General features: G+C 39.7%; 2 pseudogenes; one reads left to right on the forward strand and one right to left on the reverse strand.

The window, feature by feature from the left end:
* Window positions 1-2,159: 2,159 nt before the first annotated feature.
* Window positions 2,160-2,270, reverse strand: LOC130041024 (uncharacterized; annotated as a pseudogene).
* A 6,526-nt stretch (window positions 2,271-8,796) lies between these two features.
* Window positions 8,797-8,893, forward strand: LOC130041030 (uncharacterized; annotated as a pseudogene).
* Window positions 8,894-10,187: the final 1,294 nt, after the last annotated feature.

Consider the following 10,187-nt stretch of genomic DNA (forward strand, 5'->3'; position numbering starts at 1 on the left):
ACTGTTCTTCCTGCATTAACATATGCCTCAGAGACCTGGGCCCTTCGCAAACAAGATGAGAACGGTATTCAGGTCTCCCAAGGAAGAATAGAAAGAGTTATGCTTGGAATATCACGTTTCACTCAATTGAGAGAAAGAATCCGGAGTTCTGACATCCATCGACGATCAAGAATCAGGGACGCTGTCTCATTTACCAAGGTGTCGAAAATCAGATGGGCTGGTCACGTAATGAGATTTAAAGACGACCGCTGGACTAGAGCTGTTACCGACTGGATTCCACGGGATGTCAAAAGACCGCGTGGCCGCCCACATTCCAGATGGTCTGACTTCTTCGTCAAGATCATTAACGATCGGTTTGAGGCCCTTCATGTTCCCGGAGCGAACAGATGCCATTGGGCTACACTAGCAAGCGCCAGGGACAAATGGAGACGTTACTGGCACCCGCTCAAGCAAATCGAAGACTAACGGGAAGTTAAGTGATTAATTGATTAAGAATACAACATTCCTTCAAGAGAGTTGAAGCTTGTTAGTTTTAAGTGATTTCTGGGATCAATTCCCTCCAGCCATACATTAAAGGTAGCAAAACACTTTTCACGTTTTTCTGTTCCCAGCCAGTCAACTACACTTTCCTGAGAAAATCTATTAACTGGTTAGTCTCATGTCAGTCAGAAACTGCTTTCATTTCCCCCCATTTTCAACAAAGTTATTACTGGTACCAAGCAGAGTTGGTTAAATATATGTTCCTGTTAACATATATTTGCACTTGGGATCCATGTGAACACCTTCCACCTGGCTTTTAATGAAGGTGGTCATCCAGTTTGCTTTTCCGGTGGCATTCTGTTTCTCACTATTCCTCTCCACAGGTAATTGATGTGAAAATAACATATTTAGTAAACGGTATGATTAAAAGCTCCAGAAGGAATGCCAGCCCTTTCAGCTTTCTGGGTCTTATATGTAAACTATACTTTGGAACCTATCTTATTTTCGTATGTTTGTCTTGAATTTCATTTTCAAAAAAATTTTAACGTATTTGAAAAAAATCCACCAATTATCCCATGATGATCACCAGATTTCCACTTCGCTACCCATCCCGGTTTCCTTTCCAACCATCCATCACCGCATTAACTCTCCTAGGACCATCTCTTTCTACCACAACCTTCCAGGCTCAAGGTCAATTCGTACTAACTGCTTTGGAAGTGGTGACCTAGGACGCATGTCTTTGTATGGTACCTACCGCAATGGAACCACAACGTCATTTATAAAGTTGGTTCTTGTGTGAACGGCAGTTAAAAGCGATGTTTAGAGAAAGCTACAGGCAACAGGGACCATGGAAGACCAAAGACCAGCCCCTCAAGCTAATATAATTTGAGCTCCCGCCACCAGAAATTTCCTGAAAGCTGGCTTGGCTACCTTGGGGAGTTTACAAATCCAAAGACTTACATAGGCAATGGACCGCATTGTTGAAACTCACTAGTAAAGTGTCACCACGATAGCAACTCTGAATATTGTTGGGAATAATTGAAATTGTGCAACTAGGGGTGCTGAAAAGAGGGCTCGAGGACATGGTGTCTTATCTTAGCATCTACCAGGAGCTGATCTTCAGGCTTCATGCGTCAATTGTTCTCTTGGCTTTTTCCTTGTTAAGAGTCATCCTTGAATGACTCTGAGGGCATTGATCACTCATCTGGTAGGTTTATTCCACAGTGTATGTGTTCGTATTCCCCAACCATCGTTTATGTATAGACCACCCAAACCTTTTAGTGATGTGTCTCAAATTTGCTTCCTTTCCAAAGGAGGCCATGAGGTGTAAACACAGCCTCTATGGAAGAATTTTTACTTTTCTTCTCATCATCTTAGACTCATCTGCCTTCCTCAGCCTATTCCAAATTTATTATTTTAACCGAAAACTGCAAACTGTGCCATATCTCCCATTTTTTTCGAGGACACCAGTGATGGGCATACTTGACTGTGCTCTAGTCTTACTCTTGGCTCTGTGGTCAAGTTTCACATCTGGTGGGTCTCTGGGGACCATAAAAGATTGCAAGAATTGAACTGTGTACTTCTTGCTTGCAGAGCAAATGCACTGTCAGCTTACTCTTCCTCTGACCCTACCCCACTCTTCATCAGGCCCATGCAATTTCTCCTCTTAAGGGCTTTATGCAGTCGAGTTTCCCACATTTGGGGAAATCGCAGGGGTCAGCACATCCCAAGTGCAATGGATGGGCCTCACCCTGGGAAAACCACCTACATGATCATGGTATCTCCCCTGCCCTGGACCATGTTTGTATTTCTTAGAGTCTTGTCTATTCCCCCTTTTTCCTCTATCTAACTTCCCATTCTTTCCCAGCTCCTCCATCAACACCCAGCCACTCCCAAAATCAACCACAGTTGACAGCATCTCAAAATTCAGAACATTTATTAACAATCAATTAACTATGATGCATCTCTGGAGTGATAGCACAGCGGTAGGGCATTTGCCTTGCACACAGCCAACATGGCCGACCCGAGTTCGATGCATCTCTTTAATTTGAAAAAAAAATTAGAATAAATAAATGGTGTATGGCATTTCAGTGTTTGCCTAGGGCAACCATCTGGTACCTAAAGTGGAACCTACCATTCCAGCTCTTACATTACGTAGCCATAGTAGAGAGAGATGTCCAACTCTTTTTCCCTCTCAATAAAGAACTGCACTTTCCCCCAAAGAGGTGTGTTTGGCATCGTTCTCACGCTCCTGCTGAGCCTTCCTTTTCATAGCCTCACGCTCTGGTCTCTGCTCTTTGGTGATGGGCTTTGACATGACTGGCTCGGGAACATTGGGCTTTCTCCATGGTTTAGGTTGGAAACGGAAGTCTTGGAGGAGAAAGTGACTCTGACGTTTGGGTGGAGACTGGCGCTTGTTCACACAGACAGGAGGAGCCTCCCGCTGTAGAGAAGTGCCAGCTGCTGTCTTGTAGGGATCAGGTCTAGAAGCTGCAGGCTGATGAATAGGCCGGCTACTAGGGTTCTGCAAACCTGGTCGAGATAGGTTGGTTGAAATGGACTTAGCAGGATTGGAAGGACCAGTCAAAAATGCAGTGGTTGACGGGGAAAAATTGGCAGCATTTGGCTGAGCTGCATTGGTAGAGCCAGGCTTGGCAGGGTTAGCTGCAGCAGGAAGATGTGTGGCTTCAGATTTTCGTCTCCGAGGAACAGGTTCAGCTTGTGGATTCTCCATGGTAAGAAACGGCAAAGGTACCAATTTGACCTTCCCAGGAGGTGGCAGCTCAGACTGGGATGGAGATGAGCGTTTATCAGCACTGCTACTTGGTTTCTGTGCTTTGACCTGAGTTTTCTCAAGGCCTTTTCCATCCCGTGTAGCACCTAGCCATGGCTTGACAGCTGAGGATGGCTTGACATCTTTGGGGTTCTTTGAGCTACTCAGGACCTGGGAGGAAAAGATTCCAAGTTTTGGATCACTCTTCCCCAGAGCATGAAACATTTGGACAGAATCCAGCATGTGTATGCCTAGGTAGCGGCGGGGTTATTTGACTGCCTCTTGGCAAAGCTCAGGTTGACTTTTCTTGCATTTCATCTTGCCAATGGTGGGCTTTTCTTCTGCCTTTACCTTGTTCCCTAGCTGCTTACACTCATTAGCTTTCTTAGAGTTTTCTCTGGTGTTTTTTATCTTCTCCTGCCCAGGGCTCTTTGTCTTGCTGATCCTGCTGGAGGCAGCTTTGTGAGATTTGCTGTTAGTTTTGGCTGTGGTCACAGGACACCTCTCACTGACTGCAGCATTACAAACAATCCCTGCTCCCCTCAGCAAGCATTCTCAGACTTTTGGCTGGATTTTGGCCTTGGGTTATCCCTCAAGAGGTTCAGAAGCCTCCTTTTTGTTCTTCCCTTTTGCATGGGAGGTCCGCTTAGTGCCACTTGAATTTTCTCACACCTGCTTCAGAGTGATGGTGTCAGTGGTGTTCATTACCTGCAGATCTTTGCATGATCTAGGTCTACTGGGATCTGGTAGGTCTCCAAGAGGTTTTGAAAGCCCAGTTTTCATCTGATCAAAATTCTTAACTTTTTGTTCCTGAGTTGGAGTTGGTGTCAGCGCCAGGTTACTTTGGGCTGGAGATATTATGGGAACTTCCCCAAGATCAGGTGAGTACCTGTTACTTAGGGTTCACATACAACTTAATCTTGTTGATGCATTGAAGGTTACCCTGATTTTTGATCCACTTCAAAAATCATTACTTGAGTTTTTCCCAAGAAATATTTTTGGAAGGAAAACTTTATTTAAATTCTGTGTCTTAAGTTGTTTATCAACAATGTAGTTACTCATAACTGTAAGAATAATAATGCATACACGAATATAATTTTTCTATTGCATGTGATTTACATAGAAGGAAGTGTAAAGAAAACATCATGAAAAATATGTATCACAGAACTGAAAAAGAATTATGTAGATATTAATGAAATCTGAGCTCTGTAGCAAGCAGCATAGTACAGTATGTTATGGAGAACAGACCCAAGAGTAAGCCTTGAATAACAGTGGATGGCATCCCAAACAAAACCAAATAAAACAGTACAATAAGGTTATTACTAAATTGTTCCACATATACAATATGAAGACTATATTTTATTTTAGTAAAAACTGCTAGTCAAAAAATGGAATAGAAGGTGATTTTTGAGTGACACTTTACCAGTCCATTAAAGAGAAAGGATTTATCAGTAACTACATAACAAAAAGAAAATAGGAATAAACGTGATTGTATTTCATAGACATGAAATGTTTTAAATGAGTAAAACACAGAAAGAAACTTCGAAATTACAAAAAATTATACTCATCAGTACCTTTGAGTATTAACCAGCAAACAACATGTGTTAAACATAGCAGAGGATTTCACTTGATCAAACAAGAAACAGAAAAGACCATTTAAAAGGTGATCACAAAATATTGCAAATTTACTTTCAACGCCTAGATTAGAATTATATTTATCAAACAGGAAAACTTTCTTCTCAATGTTTAATAAATGAGCACCAAAATTCCATAAAATATCTTTATGTAGGAAAACTCAGAATTCACAAATATGACAAAAATGTGTAATTAGTCATGTGAGACTTGATTTTTCTATTTCCTTTTAGGATCTAAAAACAAAACTTGACTATTATCAAAGTACTCTCATGTTAGGAAGAAAAAATCACATGAAATAATATTTGTACAGGTGACAAGCAGCTTTAACCTGGAACCTACTGACCACACAAATGAATCAAACCTGCTGATTCAAGTTAGAATATACCATTTTTTTTTTAATTTTAACAGGCAGCGCTACATGAACTTAAAAACCACAACGTAATAAAAACATTGAAGATTCTGTGTCTTCCACCGCCCTAGATAAGCACTATTAGCTATTTATGGGGAGCATCATTTCTGAAGCGTGTTTATACTCCAAATTGTCAAGTACCAAGTACTGTGTTCTAAGAAATAATAAGGAAAAAAGCCAGGAAGGATGGCTTTCTGACAAACTGCTTTTCCTACTGGAACCCTATTCAAGGCATAGTATACTTTCTAGTCCTGGCATTTATTTAAGTAAATTGCTTTGACTTGCTCTCAGTGTATTTAGATGAGCATATTTAATATATATTCTTTCTTTTTTGATTTTAAACCTTTGGTTCTCTTCAACATTCTGTCCAAATGTTTTCCCCTTCCTTGATAATCGACGTTCCTATTCTTTCTTTCTTTCCTTTCTTTCTTTCGTTCGTTCATTCTTTCTTTCCTATTTATTTCTCCCTCATATCGTCTTGGTTTCAATTGGTCAATGTTTGATGAAAGTGATCCCAAACTTTCTTACCTTTGAGGGCTTGGTAAGCCCTCCCTACCGCTCAGCACTGCACACCTTCCTCATGCCTCATATTTTCTTATTACCTGGTTTAAAAAGAAATCTCAAAGATCAATGATTATTACTTTGTAATATCACTATATTTAAAATACTGAAGTATACAGACAAGTGGAGAGACCATTAGAGAGAACACACGCTAGAATATATTAACAGTTTTCCGCAGCATCTCTATTTTCTGTTTCTGTAAAAATACTGTCTCTGATTTACTTGTTTTCAATGAATATCATGTAAAATTCACTATTAAAAGGAAAAAGGAAACACAGAGAATCAACACTCATATATATTTATATGTGTGTGTGTATTTGAGCTCCTAAGTATGTCTAAAATATAATGGAATCAATGAGGAAAAACACTTTGTATGTGAGAGAAAGTAAGCCAATGTCTAAAATCACACAGCAAATGTCAAAGTCAAGCTAAAATGAGGCTTATAAAATTCTACTTGAATACATTCTTTCATTACTACGTGCTGTTTTTACTTGACTGCTAAGTTTAGGGATGATAAATCTAATGAAAAACTTTGAAAAGTATTATTCCTTACCTGACATGGTCAGAGAAGAGGAAATACCGATGAAAGGTAGACGAGAAGAGGAGACGGTACGAGAGTACGTCTGAACACTGAAGCAGCTTAAGACCACAAGTGTTCAGTACAGACGACTGCTCAATGGTGATTGGTCATTGGTCACTCGTCAATTGCCATGATGATTCAAATTTCTTTACAAACAACTACATGGGACCCCCAAGATTCTACCAGTTGGTGGTTCGTTTGGTGGGAGAATGATGTCATAAAGTAGGCAGGTGAAAGGTAGAGGCTAGCCAATCAGGAGGTCAGAATCCCAGAAGAAGATCGGATTGGATAGAGAGTGGGGTAGAATGAAGCAGGCTAGGGAGCTGGAATTCTACAAGACGGTTATAACAGTTTCACCTTCGTCAGACTCTTGTGTTAGAAAAATACTCCCATGATGCTCAAGAGCTTAGCTATTTCATTAACACATCAAGAAAATTACGAAATAATTGTTTATATTGCACTGTTAAAGAAACAACATTTGTTATTACTAGTATATTTTAGATAACGTTTACAGCACAGCGGGTTGGGCATTTGCCTTGTAGGAGACCAACCCTGATTCCGATTCCTCTGCCCGGCAAGCTACCCAGAATATCTCGTCCACATAGCAAGAGCCTGGCAAGCTACCCATGACGTATTCGATAGGCCATTGCCAGTGACAACAAGTCTCACAATTTGTTGTAAGATGTTACTGGTTCCTGCTGGAGCAAATGGATGAACCGCAGGAGGACAGTGCTACAGTGCTATGATTGAAAAAATTGGTGGTTTCTTTCAATATGACAACACTTACTAGGTTAGTTTGTAGATGAATCGAGATGTGTAAAAATGTAAATAAAATGAGAAGAAATAGTAAATGCACAGGTATCTTATTTGTACAAAACAAACAGTTGTTCTCAGTTTAAAACTGTAGAAGATAAAGAAAAACATATACTCATTTGTGTCAAAATTTTTCAACCTGAAAGAAAAGGACCGAAACCAATTTAAGTAATCAAAAAAGAAGCAAAACTAACAAATACTGGCAATTAATATGATAGGCCAAGGATGAATGTTCTTAATAAATTAGTGCTGTGAAAAAAATCAGTATTTAGCTATTAAACTTCAATAGTAAAAATAAGCATAAACCGTGATCATATATAAAATGTATTGAAAGAAGTGTAAATGACTGGTAAACACAGGGGCAAGATACTCGCAAATGCCTACCAGGTTCTCTCAGAGTGAGTACTGGACAATAATTGTTGTCTTATCAACAAAATCCAGTCTCTGTATCTTGGCCATTGATGGGATTACATGGCTCCAGGGGCAGTTCATGGTTGTAACACTTAGCTACTAGGAGATGGGGGATCTGGTTGGAGGGGGCCCAGTCTTGATCTGAGCAGCCTTGGAGATCTCATCCCCTGGTTGAGCACACCTGGGTTCCTCCGTCAGATTTGTTCATGCATGAGGCTCCTTCAAGCTTGGGGAGAGTGGTCTAAAGCGTACCTATGGCTGGTTGCAGAGGTCTTCAGGTGCCGGGGCTCTGCTCGGCGCGGTGAGGGAAACTCAACACACCCCCTCCAAGGGACCCTGGTGAAGAAAGCCAGGTGTGGGGTCAGGAGACTGTCATTTTAGACATATTTGGAATTAATTTTAGATCAAAAAGTACACATCATTCAAACTACATATGTGCTTAGTAATAAATTACTACACACTTGTTCAATCACCTAAGAAACCCCACTCTGCTCAGATAACTAGATTTTTAATTATAGGTCTGTTTTGCCTGTGTGTCATGACTGAGAATCACTATCATTAGATATGAAACTCACTATACACAAAGATGCACACAGGCTGCTTTGAGTCATCTGAGTTGTTAATGTGTGTTGGCCATTAAACTTCACTGAGACCCTTTATTCTGTCCTTTACAGGAGCCTCATGAGTGTCAACTTCCATTCAAGTTGAAATTATAATAATGTGGAATGAAATCATCAATATGATCCTCACCTCTTCCTTCAGGAGAAAAATCCTACTTATATTCAAGGTGGTCAAAGTGCAGACAACACCATCCACCTTTTCCTGGAGATGTACACGGGACTGAGGTGAGAACAGCAAAAGGCTCTAGTTTAATGGTCTTAATGAAGGTTTCAGGGAAGTGCATTAAACAGGACTCATATAACATCTTCCAAAAGAATTATTTTGAAACACTGATGCCTTGGGTATGGTAAAAGATAATATGGTAAAAACCATATATTTCTTTCTGGGACATTAAAGTTCTAAATCTATCAAGCTGCTTTGAAATACTTTCTTTGATTAGGTACCACTGTCTGCCATAGGGTAAGTAAGGACAACACTCAAATTAATCAGAAGAGAAAAAATAACTCCTACTAGGTTTGGTCACACATATACTAAAATTGAAATGATACAGAGATTATCATGGTCCTTGCACAGAGATGACATGCAAACTTGTAAAGAGTTCCATATTTTTGTTGCAAGAAGAACTAACACGGCTACTTTAAGCTAAGGCAATCCCCACAAGTACAAAAATTCTACATAAGATAGCACAAATCCCCATAACAACAATCTCTCTCAATGTCTATGGACTAAATGTGCCAATTCAGAGGCACAGAATAGGAAGATGAATTAGAAAACTGAACCCAACATTCTGATGCATGCAAGAAACACATCTGAGCAATCAAAGCAACCATGGGCTAAAAGTAAAAGGCTGGAAAACAAGTCTTCAAGAAAAGAACACCTCCACAAAGCTGGAGTAGCCATACTAGTATCAGACCACATGGACTTCAGGCTAAAGGCTATAAGAGACAGTGAATGTCATTTCTTCATGATCATGGGATCTTTACATCAGAAAGAACTCACCCTCCTCAATGTAGATGCTCAATGACAGACCAGCAAAATACTTAAAAACAACTTCTAATAGACTTAAAAAAAAAAACATTGATAGCAAAACAGTACTAGGTGGAGATTTCAACACTACTTTGTCACTTCTCAATAGATCAAACAGACTAAATCTCAGCAAGGAAATATTTTACTTAAGGGAAGTAATGAACAAACGTTGGCTTAGAGAAGAAATCAAAGAGGAAATAAAAAGGTTCCAGAAACAAATGAGAATGAGGACGTGAGCTACCAGAACTTGTGGGACACAGCAAAAGCAGTGTTAAGAGGAAAGATTATACCTCTGCCAGAATTCATCAGGAAGAAAGAAAGGGCCTACATGAATAAATTAGAGCTCAAGATTTTGGAAAATGACCAACAAAAGGAGTGCAAACTAGGCTGGAGCAAGGAAATAATAAAATTTATAGTAGAAATCAATGAGCTAGAAACCCAAAATACAATCCAGAAGACCAATAAAAGCAAAAGCTGGTTCTTTGAGAAAATAAACAAGATCAATAAACCTTTAGAAGCCTCTCAAAGAAACAGAAAGAATTCTAATAAATCGAATCAGAAATGCAAAGGGGGGTATCCTAATAGAAACTACAGAAATCCATAGGATCATCAGAGATTATTTTGAGAATCTTTGCAGCAGGAAATGAGAGAATCTTTAACAAATTGATAAATTAATGGATTCCAATTACCTCCCAAGGCTGAACCAAGAAGATTTGGAATACTTGAACCTATCACTACCAAGGAAATTGAAATGATGGTCAAAATATCCCCCCAAACAGAATCCTTGGCCCAGATGGATTCAATAGTGAAATATTTCAATCCTTTAAAGAGGAACTGCTGACAACATTTTTCAAGATTTTCCAGGAAATTGAAGAAAC

The sequence above is a fragment of the Sorex fumeus genome, unplaced genomic scaffold (assembly GCF_029834395.1).
Source record: "Sorex fumeus unplaced genomic scaffold, SorFum_2.1 ptg000095l, whole genome shotgun sequence".
NCBI lineage: Eukaryota > Metazoa > Chordata > Mammalia > Eulipotyphla > Soricidae > Sorex > Sorex fumeus.